The sequence below is a fragment of the Bos indicus x Bos taurus genome, chromosome 28 (assembly GCF_003369695.1).
Source record: "Bos indicus x Bos taurus breed Angus x Brahman F1 hybrid chromosome 28, Bos_hybrid_MaternalHap_v2.0, whole genome shotgun sequence".
NCBI classification, from domain to species: domain Eukaryota; kingdom Metazoa; phylum Chordata; class Mammalia; order Artiodactyla; family Bovidae; genus Bos; species Bos indicus x Bos taurus.
In genome coordinates this window covers 23,500,787-23,519,791 of record NC_040103.1, presented here as the reverse complement: position 1 = coordinate 23,519,791, position 19,005 = coordinate 23,500,787, and the positions used below count along the sequence as shown (strand labels likewise).

At 36.5% G+C, this 19,005-nt stretch overlaps 2 protein-coding genes across 4 annotated transcripts in view; one reads left to right on the top strand and one right to left on the bottom strand.

Annotated features, from left to right (window-relative positions):
- The window catches only part of CTNNA3 (catenin alpha 3), a 1,910,358-nt gene that overhangs the window by 630,439 nt on the left and 1,260,914 nt on the right, over nt 1-19,005 (top strand). The window lies entirely within an intron of this gene.
- LRRTM3 (leucine rich repeat transmembrane neuronal 3) overlaps nt 1-19,005 on the bottom strand; it is a 212,636-nt gene that overhangs the window by 24,251 nt on the left and 169,380 nt on the right. The window lies entirely within an intron of this gene.

The following is a 19,005-nucleotide window of genomic DNA, read 5'->3' as shown; positions in this document are numbered from 1 at the left end:
AGGTCAAGAAGCAGCAGTTAGAACCAGACATGGAGCAATGGACTGATACAAAATTGGAGAAGGAGCACGTCAAGGCTGTATATTGTCACCCTGCTATTTTAACTTATATGCAGAGTACATCATGCAAAATACAGGCTGGATTAATCATAAGCTGGGGTCAAGATTACTGGAAGAAATATCAATAACCTCAGATATGCAGATGACACCACCCTTATGGCAGAAAGGTAACAGGAACTAAAGAACATGCAATGAAAGTGAAAGAGGGGAGTGAAAAAGCTGGTTTAAAACTCAACATTCAAAAAACTAAGATCATGGCATCCAGTTCCATGGGGAAATAATAGAAACAGTGACAGACTTTATTTTCTTGGGTTCCAAAATCACTGCAGATGGTAACTACAGTCATGAAATTAAAAGACACTTACTCCTTGGAAGATAAGCTGTGACCAACCCAGACAGTATATTAAAAAGCAGAGACATTGCCAACAAAGGTCTGACTAGTCAAAGCTATGATTTTTCCAATAGTCATGTATAGATGTGAGAGTTGGACCATAAAGAATGCTGAGTGCTGAAGAATTGATGCTTTTGAACTATGATGTTGGAGAAGACTCTTGAAAGTTCCTTGGACTGCAAGGAGATCAAACCATTCAATCAGAAAGGAAATCAAAGCTGAGTATTCATTGGAAGGACTGATGCTGAAGCTGAAGTCCCAATACTTTAGCCACCTGATAAGAAGAACTAATTCATTGGAAAAGACCCTGTTGCTGGGAAAGATTGAAGGGAGGAGGAGAAGGGGGCAACAGAGGATGAGATGGTTGGATGTCACCACGGACTTGAAGGACATGAGCTGAGCAAGCTCCCAGAGTTTGTGATGGACAGGGAAGCCTGGCATGCTGCAGTCCATGGGGTTACAAATAGCCAGACATGACTGAGCAACTAAAATGAACTGAATAGAGAACTCATTAGATTTTCTTACCTTTTATTTTAATTCTTTTCTTATATGCTTTTTTATTTGCTTCAATTGCTTACAATTTAATAAAATATTTATGGCTTTTAAAAGTAAATCAAACTCTCAAAATAATATAATGGGAATCATGCTAAGTGCCTTTGGGGAGAACTAATGTATTTTGAATGGCTTATTTGTTTATTTTAATGATTTTATAATTTTTTATTACAGGACATAAAGTTGAGGCATACTAAAGTGACAGAGTAGGACAAAGACTCTGTAGTTTCTTAATAAATGTACTAAGGTCTTGTTGAGCTATAATCACTGTCCAATATCTGAATAATACAGGTTTTCTTAGCTTCTTCTGAAGGAGAAATTAAAAATACAAATTAAATACAGAAAAATTCTAGAAAATAAGAACATTTCACATATAATTCCAATGAATTTCCAAGAACTTTGTTGAAATGTGTTGATGTAGGCAATAATAAACAACATAATGGGATGGGATCATTCTGTCTAGGGGATGGGAATAACAGGAAAAATAAAACCATAGTTTTAGCACGGAGACAACATTTCCTAGATGGTGGGCCCATGAAACAACACTGAAGAATTTATTGAACCAGTTTGCTAATCATTATGTTGATTATTTATTTCTCAGTGTGTGCTTAATGAGAAGGGAACTGTGTAGCTTATATTTGTGTCATGGTACTGGGGCTACGCTTTAGACCCTTTCTTTCTACCTGAAGACATTACAATATGGTTTTGACAAAAGACTTTTCTCCTAATAAATTAGATAGTTCCTGTGGGTATTTAAAGGGATTCAGAGTGCCAGAAGTTTAATAATGCAGAAGTCTTTGTATCAGAATGCTAAGTGGGTCCCTGATCACACTCGCCCCTCTTGATCCTTCGGGGCACACTTGCTTTATTGTCAGAACACACAGGGGGCTTCTGTCATAAAGCACGACTATATCAGAAATGCCTGCCTAATTCAACTTTCCAGTTAAATTCCTACTTAATGATCACTTAGTTAATACAGGAGGCAGATGGCTCCGAGTCACCAAAATCTGGTCAGTCTCTTGACTCAATGATATTGTGGTCCATCCCTTCTGGACTATCTAGGTCAGAAGGTGCTTCTACCAGTTCCAGGGCTGATGTCTTATCTGTAAGGTCTCTTTCAACATTAAGATTCTGAAATTTTCTCCTCTCTGCTGATCCAAAATTGATATTTTATCTTTAAAAAAATCATGTGGGGGAGGAAAGGCCTTTTCTGGAAATAATAATATATTCCTACATCATTCTTTCAGGGATCTCTTCTCCTGTGGGCTGACTGAATTGTTGTTCATAGACTCAGTGTATCCTTAAGAGGCCTGTGGAGTAATCAAGAATTTGGGAGGAAAGAAAATGATTCTTAACTTCATGGTACAGTAAATGCATTTCTAGAGACTTGGGCCTTGAATGTAGCCCTTTACAAAATCTGCTTGGGGATTTAGGGTTTTAAACTTATGCCACAAGTGATATTGATTAAGCATTTTCTGCCTTACCCATTAGCTCTCCCTTCTGCTCAGTGCTGTACTGAATTCATACTTTGTGCTGTGGAAATCACCGAGGCAATAAATCTAGTACTTATGACTTCAATGCATTATTGAGAAGAGAGCCCAGATGGACTATGGGGAGCAAGCAGTTGTTCAAGTAATATATTTGATAATTAATAAATGTAACAAGGGAAATGAACACCAAATGAAACTGATCTAATTTTTAACTAAAATGTAGCATGAAAAATCTCTGGTTTCTAATTTTTAAAAATTCTCTCTGTAGTATTGTAGAAAACCTTTTGATTCTTAAGAGTGCTGACTGCAACCTCAATTACATTATAATGGGCAAAGGATCAACATGCTCCATGTCATTTGCAATCACTTTGGGTCGGGCTTAAGCTTCTATCCAAAATGATATAAGTATTCTATTATTGAATATTAATTCAGTTTCAGGAATTGTGCTAGACACTGGTAATTCAAAGATAATTGAGGCCTGGTTCCTGTTTTCAAGAAACTCCCAGTCTCTAAGAGGCCTCCATGTATATAAACATAAAAATGAGTAAGCTCAGCCTTTAACAGGGTTATTTACTGACCTCAGAGAAGGGCACAGTCAGCTTTGTTAGGCTAGGATCAGGAAAGGCCAAAAAGAGAAGGCTTGTGAGCTGAGACTTGAATGAATAAGAACTCTTAGGAAAAAAGCAGAAAGGCCATTCTAGGCAGAGGCAGAGACCTCTGGTGACATGGTGGCCCAAGGGACTGAAACTACTCAAAATGGCAGTACCAAACAATGCAGATGGAGAAGCAGAAATAACTGTATTTCTTATAGGAAATAAGGTTATGAGAATACAGTAAAATGGAAAGTGAGAGATGATGAGGGCCTGAGGTCAGGAACCAGGTATTCCCACTGAGGATAGGGGAAAAGGTTCAATCTCCATCACTTACTAGGTGGGCATCTTGGGCAGTTAATTGATTGCCCTTAATTAACCTTTCTGAGCTACAATATTGGTGTCTGTTAAATGGATATAATAATCCCTGCCTTAAAGTTTAGTTGTTAGCTGTGGAGATAATGCATTTGTACTTCCTGAAATAATAAGTTCTCAATAAATGAAATGGAAGATTGTAACATTTTTCCTGATTGAAACACTCCATCATATCTTCTGATCTTTTTCTGCAGAGTCCATAGCTTGTCATTCGTGTATCACCATTCAATATACAGCTGAAATGAGCTTAGAGAATTGAGCATTTTTAAATGCTCTATTAGTCATTTTCCAATAATTATTTCTGTTGCCACATTAATCTATATTTGATATGCAATTAAACTGAAGTGCTCAAAAATGTATAAACTCTATCAGAACAAGCAGGAGAGAGAAGCCTTTGCACATTATTAGAATTGTTGGCTTATTGGTGGAAAGTATCATAGTTCAAATATCAAATATTCAACTAAGTAAAAAGGACTGAGAATTCTAATTCTGGAATGGGATACTTATTTGCAGTTTAGCTTTAGGCACATCACTTCAACTTTTCTATGCATATCTATCAAACTAAATAGATTAGGCCTGCTGATTAAACACCAGTGAGCAGCCTTAAGCATAAAAATGATAAATAATAAAATAATAACTTTCCTCTCTGAAGATGAAAAAATCTGTGTCAGCAAATCTATTCTGATGTCTGAACTTAATAAAATAATCAGTGGGAATTGTAATACATAGTACAGCTTAAAAAAAAAATAACATCAGTTTCATGATATGTATTCCTGACTTCCACAGTTTTGTTCCGTACTTCAGTAGTTTTGTTTTAAACTATAAACAGCAAAAAAACAAAAACAAAAAACAAAAAAAAAACTCTGTGAAGGTAGAAATTAACCTGCTGATGCTTTCTCCCCGCCCTCCAAAAGAGATGCTCTAAGATAAGTGGAAAAATACAGTTTCAAAACCTAATATAGCAGAAAATGTCTCTAACCTACAAAACAAGTCCCTAGTTTATATGCCAGGATGATTTTTTTTTTTTTGTCTTGAGAGAAGGGGGCACTTTATAAAGAATTGCAAGCATTTGGGGTTGTCACTCATCTTGGATTTTCTCTTGAAAATTCTTCCCTGCCTCTCTGGATCCTGTTGGGAGCTAGGTTAAATTCTACCTACTATATGGGGGGTGGGGGTGGGGAAACACCAAAAAAAATCTATAAATATCATCCTTCTCTTGAACTGTGGCAATTTTTCATTTTGCTCCTCCCCTGGTACTTAATACATGTTGCTGTGTGTTAGTTACTATTTTATCATGAGTTACCTCTTATCTCCCCATTTATATCACAGATACTTGAGAGCCATTACTTTGCTTTCTCTATTGTCTTGCCTGGTCCTGAGGAGATATTTGTCCATCTGTTGCTTTATTCAAGGCATCCCAAACCTAGACACACTAGTTTTATCTGAGATTGCACTTCTCCCAGATCTTAGATGTAGGCCCTGTTGTGTCACTGAATCCTGTATCTATGGCAGAAAGTTGGCAGTAAGCTGGACCATGGACATTGGTATTTGTATTTATGATGGTTTCTTCAATTCCTAGGATTCTTACCTTGTTCTATAAAGCTTATGCAAGTGCTCATAAGTCAACCTCGCATATATTCCCACACAAAAAATACAGCCAGACGAGCATGAGGGAAACCAAACTGGGAATGCAAATCTTGTCTCTAAAACTTATAAATATGGATTATTCCCTGTCCTCATACAATAGTACGAATTGTTGGTGACATTAAATTCATGGTGTAGGTTGTAGTTGAAGTGGATTAAGAGTGTTTTAGAAAATGTATCCCAGTTTCAGAAAACTCTTAATGGGAGCCAAATTATACCACTGTTCTAATCACACAATCAAATGAAGTGCTCTACCGCATTGCATTGGCATTTTTTTTTTTTGGGGGGGGGCTCTGCTTTTGCATTCTCACACTCTCATAATTATATTTGGCCTGCTAGCTTCACCCTGAATTTTAGGATTTCATGTCTTTTAAGAAGACATCAGCAAAAAAGATAATAAATAAATAAACCACAATAATTGCCTTGACTGTTATCCTAAATAATTTAAGAGGAGTAACATTTTGTTGGTATCTCCTTCAGCCACTTTCCTGCTGATCATTTCCTTCTTCACTTTCTTAGAAACACAAATGCATACACATAAACATTATGGCAATCATGCTTTAGGTCTTTCTATAGAAGGCAATGGCACCCTACTCAAGTACTCTTGCCTGGAAAATCCCATGGATGGAGGAGCCTGGTGGGCTGCAGTCCATGGGGTCGCTAGAGTTGGATATTACTGAGTGACTTCACTTTCACTTTTCACTTTCATGCATTGGAGAAGGAAATGGCAACCCACTCCCCTGTTCTTGCCTGGAGAATCCCAGGGATGGCGGAGCCTGGTGGGCTGGCATCTATGGGGTCACACAGAGTTGGACACGACTGAAGCAACTTAGCAGCAGCAGATCAGAGTGTGACTGTGCTCTCTATGACCTAGTATGTTTCCTATCAACCCACAATTATCCAAACTAACAGTTAAGCCTAAAATGGAACTTTCTAAGCTCTTGGTGAATTTTTTATTAAAAGTCACTCCTGCTCTCTTTCTCATCCTTCCCTCCATTCCTCCCCTTTATTCTTCTCTATTGAATTATTCCTTAATTCATTTCATAAACAATCATTGAATATGTATTATGTGCCAGCTACTGTCCTAAGTATTAGTGTGATGAGTAAATAGAAGCAGATATTATAGTAAGGGAATACACAATTAAACAAATAGTCACACAAATATATTATTATAAATTTTGATATTGGTCATGGAGGAAAAGTACAGGGAACTACTCTTTGAGGGATGGACATCATGGAAAGTTTCCCTAAGGAAGTTTCATAGGAGTTAAGATGAGTGAAGGTAGGAAGAGGCATTTTCAGGCTGACGTAAATGCTGTGCAACGGATCAGGGCAGCTTACAGGAAGGGGAGTCTGGAATGGATGGATGAGAAATCACAGGGTCGGACTGAAATGGTGATGATGGGAAGGCCTGTTTAAGATGGGTTTAAGAGGTCATCAGGGACACATCATTTGTTCCTTATAGTCCATTTTGTGATATTTTGAGGGGTTTTAAAAGGGTTTGTGTGTTAGCATAAAACAATTGAAAGCCAATGAAGAATGTTAAGTGGGAAAGTGGCATGAACTGATTTGTATTTACAAAAAGATAATTCTGAAGAAGAGAGATAGCTAAAGTCCAGAGTAGATATCTGCAAAGCTGTTAGGAGGCTACTGAAGGATCCATTAGAAAGGTGAGAAGGCAGTGTGCATGGGGCTGGTGGCCAGGAGGTAGAGAAATTTTGTCGTGTCTAAAGCATTTCTGAAGAGGGACAGGATTTGGATCCTTTCTGTAGAGAAAAGGATTAGCAATTGGGAATGAGTGAGAAGACCATCTCAAGGATGTTTAGGTTTCTGGGTGCAGAAGTGTCCTGATGTGGGCATTCACTGGAACAGGACACATTGCAAGGGTGATTCACGGTTGCTTTGTCTGTAAGTTTAGTGTTAGACTTAATAAAGATGTAGAGATTTTGACATAGCTTAATGAAGATGTTGGGAAGCAGGTTTGTTCAGTTCTGGAGAGAGGTCTAGGTCAGAGTCATTAACATAACAATCAGTGGATATATTAATTCATTTTTTAAATTACAATTGGGTGTTTTTCCAAAGGTAAATGAGATTCCTTTTAAAATATTTTTCTAGTTTATGTTGTAGCATTATGTTATTTGTTTTCTTACCAAAATTTACAAGTTCATTTTGATAGCACAGTTGGTAAAGAATCTGCCTGCAATGCAGGAGACCCTGGTTCGATTCCTGGGTCAGGAAGATCTGCTGGAGAAGGGAAAGGCTACCCACTTCAGTATTCTGGCCTGGAGAATTCCATGGACTATATAGTCCGTGGGGTCGCAAAGAGTCAGACATGACTTAGAAACTTTTATTTTTATTTTCCTATATTATATTTGGATATCTGGAATTTCATTCCATCTATTTTATTATTATTATTACTATTACTATTATTATCACCATGCTGTACCAGTTCACCAGTTATGAACCATGATATTTGGATTTTGAATATCAGACTTCTTTTCATCCTCAAGTGAATCTGATTTACTTTAGAAAAATTAGGAATTTCCATCCTGGTGGAGTCCTGGAAATGAATTTTTGGAGATACATCTATGTATTGATCTTTGTACATGTGGCTCTATAATTGTGAAGTGTAATGCAAGAGTACTTGTCTCACCTTCCCTGCACTAACCAGCAAAGTGACCTTGAGCAAGTCACTAGCAGCTCAACATGACCTCCAAGATTCATTTTGGCCTTAAGATTCTATGAATAGTTGGTATCCCTAATCCAAAGAAAATAGGGATAAGGGTGGACAAAGGCACTTACTTTAAATGCTGGAGAAGTTTTAGATCCCTGGAGGAATTAAAGCTTCTGAAATTATTCAAGATATAGTAAAGGGGAGATTATAAAGCACCCCCCCCATCTTTCTACACATTCTGAAAGACAGTTAAATTGCTGCTAAAAATGTGAAATGGAGGTGAACAACATTTCCAGAGGCTGTAAATAGTGTTGAATTTTACTGGTAAATTCTATCATTCTTCAAAAAAATGAGAGAGAGGTTTATATAAAAATGGAGAAAAAGGAAATTGCATGTGCAGATGAAAAATACCATCTGTGCTTCTGGATCTGTTCCATGCTCTACACCTTCGGTGAAAGAAATTGTTGATTGAAAGCTCAGATTTTGCTGGCTATTTGTAAAAGCTTCCTGTGTTGCTTATCATGCATTTTAAAAATAGATGGCTTTGAATTTGTGAGTTAATTTTTGGCCCTGTTTGCTAAGGCCTCCTAACTCAGGAAGTATGCTTTTAGTAAAGCCGCAATTCAATTCATATTCAACTCAATTAATAGTAACGAGCACTTACAAGGTGCCAGCAACATATCAGGTTCTCTGTGTTAACTCAGACTTCCAAATATTTATAATAGCTTCCTTTGCCTCCTAGTGGCAGTTTGGGCCCATTTAATTTCCTGAACTGGAGAGTTTCATCTGTATCTTACTTAGAGAAAATATTAAACATTGGCAACACTTCAAGTGTGCAGTCTCATAACATTAGAAAAATTTGTCTTAAATGTCTTCGGCTTCCCTTTCCAGGTCTCTTTCCCATCTTAATAATGGCAGATGTCAAACCTGTGCCCGGGCTCAAGTCATTTCTGCTCTCATTTACTCCTTACTGTGAATTTAAATAAAACTGGCACCTTTCTCTCAGGTGAATTATTTCCATAATCTCATCTGTAATTGTGGAATGAAATACTCTGTCCTGTTTTAAATTTTAGGTCATTACTATTCCTACTTACTGGTAAAGGGGGCTTTGAGATTTGAGGTTTTTTTTTCAAATTTAAGATTTTTGGCCATTATATTTCACTTTAAACTCCCTCAGTTAAGAACATTCTAAATGGGATTTATATAGAGAAATTCTTAGAAGCAACCCCAAACAGCCAAATTTATATCCCTCTTCTCTAAACCAGAGTAACTGCAAATGAATCTTTGAATTGTTCAGGCAACAGCAGCTCTGGGAAAACAAACATATTATTAGAAGCTCAAAGTAACCACCTCAGGTGCTAAATGCATCCCTAGGTACTTAAAGAGAGGAGATCAACTACACAGATATTTGCTTAATATGTAAGAGGGAGGTAGAAAGCTGCATACTTTTAGAATTAAACTATCTTAAAATTATGATCATTTTAATGGGTAGCTTGATTCTTAAATGTGAAACAGAGATACGGAAATATGTGTATACTGAAATCCTGTTTATCTCCCTTCTCTAAAACCTTAGTGATATTAAGATATGTATTTTGTGATTCTATATTCGTGTCTTTAGCTAGTATTAGGAGAGAACTTACTAGACATATTTATCTTTGAATAATTGAATTGTTGGTGTTTTTAGAAGGTCATTCTATCTAAATTTTTACGGTAAACTTTAAAAGTGTTTACTTGCCATTATTTGGATAATACAGTAGATTGAATATAGCTATGTAATAAATATCTCTGTCTAAACCAAGAAATTCTCTACCAATAATTACATTAAAAAAAAGTTTTATCTTATACTGAAGTATAGTTGATGTAGTAGTGTTAGTTTCAGGTGTCCAATAGAATGATTCAGTTAAACATACATGTATATCGATTCTTTTTGCCATTAACTATATTTTTGACATTGGGAAAAATCTTCTGAGTTAACTCACCTATAAAATGTGATTGAACTATGAGAATGAATGGAGGTAGCCTGGGGAAAAGAGTCTTTAAAAAGAATAAAGTTTGCTTTTAAAAATTTATTTTTAATTGGCAGATAATTCCTTTACAATATTGCGTTGGCTTCTGACATCAACAATGTGAACCAGCCATAAGTATATTTATGTCCCCTTCCTCTTGAACCTCCCCCCACTGCCCACCCCATCCCACCTCTCTGGGTTGTCACTGAGCACCAGGTTGAGCTGCCTGTGTTACACAGCACTTCCTGATAGCTATCTGCTTTACATATGGCAGTGTGTGTGTGTCATTGCTATTCTATCAATTGGTCCCACCCTCTTCTTCCCTTGCTGTGTCCAAAGTCTGTTCTCTGTCTCTATTCCTGCCCTGAAAATAGGTTTATCAGTACCATTTTTCTAGATTCCATATATATACATTAATATACAAAATTTGTTTTTCTCTTTCTGACTTCACTCTGTATAACAGGCTCTAGATTCATCCACCTCACTAGAAATGCATTCCTTTTTATGCTATGCATAAAATGCATTCCTTTTTATGGCTATGTAATATTCCTTTGTGTATATGTACTACAACTTCTTTAACCATTCATCCTTCAATGGACATCTAGGTTGCTTCCATGTCCTAGCTATTATAAATAGTGTGGCTGTGGCTATGAACATTGGGATACATGTGTCTTATAATGTGTTTTTTTGTTTAGCATTTTTCATGAGCTTTTATTCATTTTGGAAGCTTTTATCACATTTTTTCTGTCTCTGTTTTGTGTAATTTTTTCTGTCTGTATGTTATTTTTTTGCTCTTATTCATGTGATTTTTTAAAGAGCTTATCAGATAATTTCTTTTATAACTATATTAATCATTATATGATTATCTTTTTTCCTTCATTGCATTTAATGACAACATCTAGTATATTTGTTCAGATTTGTTTATTAAGAGAGATACTGACAATCTGGAGTGTTCCCTGAAGATGATGACCAGGAAGGCAAAGGATTTAAGCATAAAAAAAAGTTTAGAATTTATTGGCATTTAGTGTGAAGAGAGAAAGATTTAAAGGAGACAATTCTTCAAAAAGATAAATATATGAGGATAAAATATTTCTTTGTTGATCCATGTTTCAAAATTAGGATGAAGAGTAGAAAATGAAGGAGAGTCAATTTTGTCTCAATATAAGGAGTTTTGAAAACCAGTTAGAGCCATTAAAATGTAATTGCTTCCTCATTTCCAGGTAGGTTATGGCAGACTAGTTTTTCTTTTGTAATATATAGAACAAACCAAATAAATTAGCTATACTTCCTAGAGCTGAAGCTTCCCTGGTGGCTCAACAGTAAAGCATCTGCCTGCAATGTGGGAGACCCGGGTTCGATCCCTGGGTCAGGAAGATTCCCTGGAGAAGGAAATGGCAACCCGCTCCAGTATTCTTGCCTGGAAAATTCCATGGATGGAGGAGCCTGGTGCGCTACAGTCCTTGGGTTCGCAAAGAGTCGGACACGACTGAATGACTTCACTTTCACTTTTCACTTTTCCTAGAGCTGAAGCAACAAGGATTAAACAAAAATTTGAAGGAGGGAAAGCATTCTAAGATGGGCTGCTGACTCCTATTTTTATCCTGAGGGCATTTGCTATTTCATAGTGTGGCCAAGGAATTGGGTGAGGCCCAGGCAAAAGGCATCTTTTGGGAGTAAGAAAGACCAGAGAGACTTTCAGTGATTGTACAAGGCTGAGATGACAAATTGGAAATTTGAGGGATCTAAAACACATAGCCAGCTTTCTCCATGGGGTTTGCTGTGTTCTGAGGCCACATAAGAAGCAGGGGAACTAGGATAAAGGCTTCTGAAAGACAGAGTGAAAGCTTCCATAGACTTTTGATATTTAGGAAATATTCTAGTGAGAGGATTTAGTGGGAGGGAGATGCTAAACTCAAACACAAGGCTAAACACTTCTTGAAGACACTTGCCAAATTTTTTAGTTGTTGTGTGAAAGTGAAAGTGTTAGTCACTCAGTCATGTCTGACTCTTTGAGATCCCATGGACTGTAGCCCACCAGCCGCCTCTGTCCATGAGAGTCTCTAGGCAAGAATACTGGAGTGGCTTGCCATTCCCTTCTCCAGGGGACCTTCCCAATATAGGGAAAAATCTGGGTCTCCTGCATTGCAAGCCGATTATTTAGTTGTTTGGGCCTGAATGAGAGAGTCAATTCCTAGGCAAGTTGATAAGAAGTCTGAGGTCCCCGAAGAGGAGAAAGGGGTCTGGAGCTCTCAAGGAGGACATAGGGGTCTGGAATTCTCAAGGAGGAAGAAAGGACAAACTTTTTTTTTCCTACATTCTTTAGTAAGGATTATATAACAATAATGTATCCTGCTTGAGGATAGGTTTCTCCTTCCTGAAAACCTTTGGACTAATCCTGTTATCTTAAAATGCATATTATGGGAGTGGGTCTGGTAGGATCTTTACAACCTTGAGGCATTCTTTTGATTTATTGTAATAACTAATTAAAAAAGTATAACTCCCTTGCTAACACTAGCGAGGGGGGCACTCTCCGTCCCCCTTCTGATGTCTATGTTAGAAGATTTCTCTGTCCCTTTTTCACTTAATAAAACTCTGCTACACAAAACCTCTTGAGTGATCAAGTCTGGTCCCTGGTCCCGAAGCTAAATCTTCTTCAGAGATCACAAATCCAACATACATTCACCATAAGCTATCATGAGGAAATAAGCGGAAAACTTCTGAAAAAGTACTTGTGTCCTCTCAGAGCTGAGAAGATAAATATCTCTCAGGTTCTCAGTCAAAATCCAGGGAGTGCCATGGCTCATAAATAGAAACAAACAAGTGACGAATCTTACCACCAGTCAAAGAAAAAGGACTCATTACCTCAAAGAGCAAAATAAGTTTGAGAATGAAGAGAAGATAGAGGATAAATAGAATGTAGAGTGTTGAGAGCAAAGAACTGCCAGCTTACAAACTTTTATAACAAAAGTCCTTCAAAAATAAAGTAACAAAGATGTTTTCTGACCAAAATGTTCAACCAAAACTACAAAAACAAATAAAAATGGAGAGAATTCATTACTATCATGCCTGTGCTAAAAGGAATACTAAAGTGAATTTCTATAAGTGGAAGAATGACCCTAAGTGGAGCAATGGAAATATCAGAGCAATTGAGGAACACTGGAACTTGTAATTAGATGTGAAACATAAATGATCATGAATTATGTTAAACAATAAGAGTAATGCTTTATGGAGTTTAAAATACAGATAGAGCAATAGTGACAGAAGTAACACAAAATGCAAGAAGGCATAAGTGGGGCTAGAAATTTCTATGATTTAATAATATAGATGATAAAAGTAATAACTGTATTATATTGATCTAACCCCAAAATGAATGACATAATTCTTCATGTAAAACCTAAAAGAATAAAGTGTAAATAAAATGTTAATAGAAATAAGGGTAATGATATAAATTTGATTGATACAAAGAAGGTAAGTAATAAGAAGGGCTTCCCAGGTAGCACAATGGTAAAGAATTCTGCCTGCCAATACAAGAAACACAGAAGATATGAGTTCATCCCTGGATTGGAAAGATTCCTTGGACAACCCAGTATTCTTGCCTGGAAAACTACATGGACAGAGGAGCCTGGTGAGCTACAGTCCACAGGGTCACAAAGAGTTGGACGTGACTGAGCAGTCGAGAACACACACACACACACACACACAAGTAATGAAAAAGAAGGGAACACAGTCAAAGGGATAATTAGAATGGAAGGAAATAGAGGCAAACAGAAGAAAGTCTTATGTCTTGGAGTAGGGAAGGATGTCATAATTAAAACAAAAGCAATAACCATTAAAGAAAATAATGTATAGATTGGCTTAAAGTTAAGAACGGTTTTTCATCAAAGCACACTATTAAGAAAATGAAAAGACATTCATAGAGTGGGGTAGGGTATTCTTAATACATATATCTGACAAATGACTCATACCTGGATTACATAAAGTACTTCTACAAATAAGAAAGAGAAATAGTCCAATGATAAATGAATAAAAGTCTCAGGCCCTTCATATAATAGTATATCCAAATAGTCAAATATGTGAAAAGTTATTCAACTACATTAGTCATTACAGTAATGCAAATTAAGATGTGGTAATATTACTTTGCCAACAAAGGTCCGTCTAGTCAAGGCTATGGTTTTTCCAGTGGTCATGTATGGATGTGAGAGTTGGACTGTGAAGAAAGCTAAGTGCCGAAGAATTGATGCTTTTGAACTGTGGTGTTGGAGAAGACTCTTGAGAGTCCCTTGGATTGCAAAGAGATCCAACCAGTCCATTCTGAAGGAGATCAGCCCTGAGATTTCTTTGGAACGAATGATGCTAAAGCTGAAACTCCAGTACTTTGGCCACCTCATGCGAAGAGTTGACTCATTGGAAAAGACTCTGATGCTGGGAGGGATTGAGGGCAGGAGGAGAAGGGGATGACAGAGGATGAGATGGCTGGATGGCATCACTGACTCGATGGACATGAGTCTGAGTGAACTCCAGGAGTTGGTGATGGACAGGGAGGCCTGGCGTGCTGCGATTCATGGGGTGGCAAAAAGTCGGACACAACTGAGCAACTGAACTGAACTGAACTGAATACAACATATTCATTAGAATGACTAATATGAAAAGGTAGACAATATTATATGTGTTGGATAAGGATGTAGAGTAACTGAAATTCTCTTGATCTACTGGTGTATGTCTTATTGAAACAAGTTCTTTGGAGGAATTTTGGCAGCATCTGCAGTGCATATTCTGTGACTCAGCAATTCTATTTCCAGGTTTACATGTAAAAGAAATATGTATATAAGTTAACAAAAAACATGTAGTAGAGTGTTCATAGCAGGCTTCTTTCTAATAGTGTGCCAAAGAAATGCCTGTCAATAGAACAATAAATAAATTGGCATATTAACATAATGAAATATTTTAGTTATGAGACTGAATGAATATCCATCACATATAACAATATGAATGAAACTAATAAACATAATGTTGAGTGAAAGAGACTAGATGCAACAAAATAGAAACTGAATGGTTCTATTTATAGACAGTTCAATACCCAGGAGGCTTAATCTATATATTTAAAAGTCAAGATATTGGCTGCTCTTATTTTGTTCCTTTTAGCAAATTGAGCTAAAAGATAAAAATGTGCATATAACTGTGATTGTGAGAAGAATGTCTTTAAGAATAGGAAAAAGATAAATTGCTTACTGTTAGTGTGGGTGGGGGATGGTTGTGCACTTCCATATGCTTATTATATCTACTTCTTCATTTAGATATTGCTTACACAGGCATATTCAGTTTATGAGTATTCAGCATCACTTTGTGTGTCTTTTTCTATATATATCTTACACTTCAAGAGCAAGTATAATGAAATATCTTTTGAGTTAATCAGCTTTGTATTCCACGAAATATTCACGCACAGAGGTTGGACCCCATTACCTGTAAGGGAAGCTTTGGAAATGATTTCTGCATTAGGGTTGAAGGAAATGTACCAGGTGCTTTCTCCAAATCTTTTAAATTCTGAGATTATTTGATTCTTTAAAAGTGTATACATTCCCACCGTCTACAGCTTTTTCTTCTTTTTAATAATCAATATGAGATATAGCCTACTCTCTCTGTTTCCTGTTTACCTCCTACTCCTTCCTCAACTCATACCATTTTTCAATTACTGACCTCTTAATGGCCAAATCTAATGGCATATTTTCTTTTTTTTCTGATATATTTGGGTCATTTGCTGGTGAGGTATCATTTAAATTCTCTCAACTTAGCTTTCCCAATATCAGTATCTTCTTGTTCTCCCATTGTCTCTTCCATTCAGTTTTGAAATAGTAGAATGTGCAAGAGTTCTATTCCTAATCTGCTTCTCAGGCTAGAAAATTCTTTGTATGATTTTAATACTAATAGGAAAAGGAGTACGTCAAGGTTGTATATTGTCACCCTGTTTATTTAACTTATATGCAGAGTACATCATGAGAAATGCTGGACTGGAAGAAACACAAGCTGGAATCAAGATTGCCGGGAGAAATATCAATAACCTCAGATATGCAGATGACACCACCCTTATGGCAGAAAGTGAAGAGGAACTAAAAAGCCTCTTGATGAAAGTGAAAGTGTAGAGTGAAAAAGTTGACTTAAAGCTCAACATTCAGAAAACGAAGATCATGGCATCTGGTCCCATCACTTGATGGGAAATAGATGGGGAAACAGTGGAAACAGTGTCAGACTTTATTTTTCTGGGCTCCAAAATCACTGCAGATGGTGACTGCAGCCATGAAATTAAAAGATGCTTACTCCTTGGAAGGAAAGTTATAACCAACCTAGATAGCATATTCAAAAGCAGAGACATTACTTTGCCAACAAAGGTTCGTCTAGTCAAGGCTATGGTTTTTCCTGTGGTCATGTGTGGATGTGAGAGTTGGACTGTGAAGAAGGCTGAGCGCCGAAGAATTGATGCTTTTGAACTGTGGTGTTGGAGAAGACTCTTGAGAGTCCTTGGACTGCAAGGAGATCCAACCAGTCCATTCTGAAGGAGATCAGCCCTGGGTGTTCTTTGGAAGGAATGATGCTAAAGCTGAAACTCCAGTACTTTGGCCACCTCATGAGAAGGGTTGACTCATTGGAAAAGACTCTGATGCTGGGAGGGATTGGGGGCAGGAGGAGAAGGGGACGACAGAGGATGAGATGGCTGGATGGCATCACCGACTCAATGGGCGTGAGTTTGGGTGAACTCCGGGAGTTGGTGATGGACAGGGAGGCCTGGCGTGCTGCAATTCATAGGGTAGCAAAGAGTCGGACACAACTGATCGAGCGACTGATCTGATCTGAAGACCTCACTCACTGTTCACCTGTGACTGCCTTCCAAATCCATGCCTCTAAACTCAGTTATCCATCCAAGACTTATGTATTCAGTTGCTTAATCGACAAATCCACATGTATGTCCCCAGCTTTACCTGTACAAGACTGAATTCCTATTTCTTCCCCAAACTTGGTCTTCTTTTATCATTCTCTTTACCTGGAAATAATAGCACCATCTCTGTTTTATGCAGACTCAATACAATTGTGGCTTCTCTTATTTCCTCTCCTTCCATTATCTTGTGTCTAATCAATTACCAGATCCAATAATTCCTTTAAGAAAATGTGGTTAAAAACACTTACCATGATATCTACCCTCCTAACAGAATTTTAGGTGTAATACAGTATTGTTGACTATAGGTACAAAGTTGTATAGCAGCAGATCTCTAGAATTTAATCATCTTGCATAACTGAAACTATATTGATTGAATAGTAATGCTCTATTTACCTTCCCCCAATCCTTAATTTTGCGTATTCTTCTCTCCTTTAACCATTTCTCATCGCTTCAGCTTAGTTTTCTTTGGCAGTCATAAGTTTTCTAAATAGTCTCCCCAAAAGATATGTTTTCTAATTTCATACTCAGCCAATTTATTCTGCACAATTGTCAGCATCGGTTTCTCTTAGTAGGATGTTCTTTCCTTAGTTCTTCATTTAGTGGACACTTACTCGGTTGAGATTTGGTTCAAGTGCTATTTTCTCTATGAAGCCCAAACTGACCTTTACCCAACCTCTCCGGTAAAATTGAGAGTCCTTCCTTTGTGTACCTACTGCAACCCTGTATGTTTTCAGTCAAGAATTTATCATATTTCATTTCACTTATTTGTGATCCTAGCAGCGTGTTTTATATATCCTATTACATCTAACACACAAACGTGCCAAGGTTGAATGAATAAAACAATTTGAATTGATGACTACATGAATGAATGAGTAGGAGAACTCAGCATAGTCTAAATCTGTGTTTTCTCATTTTGAATCCCTCAGTGCTTCTTAACATATTTACTCCTGGTCTTTACCATGGATATTCCTTAGGAAAAAAGCTAAAAGATTCTTTATACCAGGTTAGTTTGGGAAACATTGATCTAAATTATTATATGAATTTATTTACTCAAAATAAAATTAAACTTCTTTCTAGCAGTAAGCATTTTTGTGCACATGTTTCTAACCTGAGATCTGTCAAAATGTGTTGACTGATTACTGGTTCTGAAATGAATTATAGAAGTGTTGTTACAGGAAACAAGCAATTTTCTTTGACGTATTACATAAGGAGTAAAATGAATATGTGCAAATGATTTGGGGAGTTATCAAGTTTTTAGTGTATGGTATTTTGGCTCAATAAATATTAAATAGGCGGTTTTAATCAAAATTAAATTAAAATTACCTATTCATTTATCATAAAATAGTTCTAATACCACACACACAAATATATAAATATACATATACTTAATTGTTTTTTACTTCTGTGGTATAAGTGTTGTTACAGGAAACAAGCAATTTTCTTTGACGTATTACATAAGGAGTAAAATGAATATGTGCAAATGATTTGGGGAGTTATCAAGTTTTTAGTGTATGGTATTTTGGCTCAATAAATATTAAATAGGCGGTTTTAATCAAAATTAAATTAAAATTACCTATTCATTTATCATAAAATAGTTCTAATACCACACACACAAATATATAAATATACATATACTTAATTGTTTTTTACTTCTGTGGTATACTGTTTAATATAGTTTGTGAAAATTAATTGTCATGCTTGTGTCCTGTCTAGTCTTTATCTGCGGTTCGTGAATGTATAATGGTTCTCTGGGAAAAATAAGCACTGAGATCATAAAAATATATTCAAAGCATCTTCTTTCAGAAGTGGTTGCTATTCAGGGGCACCTAATCACCTATGCAAAGAAAAATGTCACCCTGGTAAATTAAGGGACAGGTTTCATTTTAAAGAAAGGGTTTGTTATTTAGCCAGGGAAAAGAAAGCTATGGACTTTTTCAAACGTATTACCTGAGGGATTATGAGTAATAAACATGGGAAGAAAAATCTATATTTGAAGTAATAGATTTGGTTTTCATGATAAGAAGTATTTCTCAATAGAAAAGGATGGGAAATGCCATTGTTAGGTTAGGTTTGGTTTCAGAGAGTATTCACATAGGAATTTTTAGAATGTATATTTTATACATGCCTTTGAGATATTTGAATGTGGATCCCTCTGAGTTCAGTAGAGTAAATCAAAAGACTTCTATGAAAAAAATCTCCTTATGTATTCTATTACAGTCTTTAGAAAATAAACCTTGCTCTTTAGACACAAATACATGAGAACTAAATTATATAATTAAAATACCACAAATTATATTG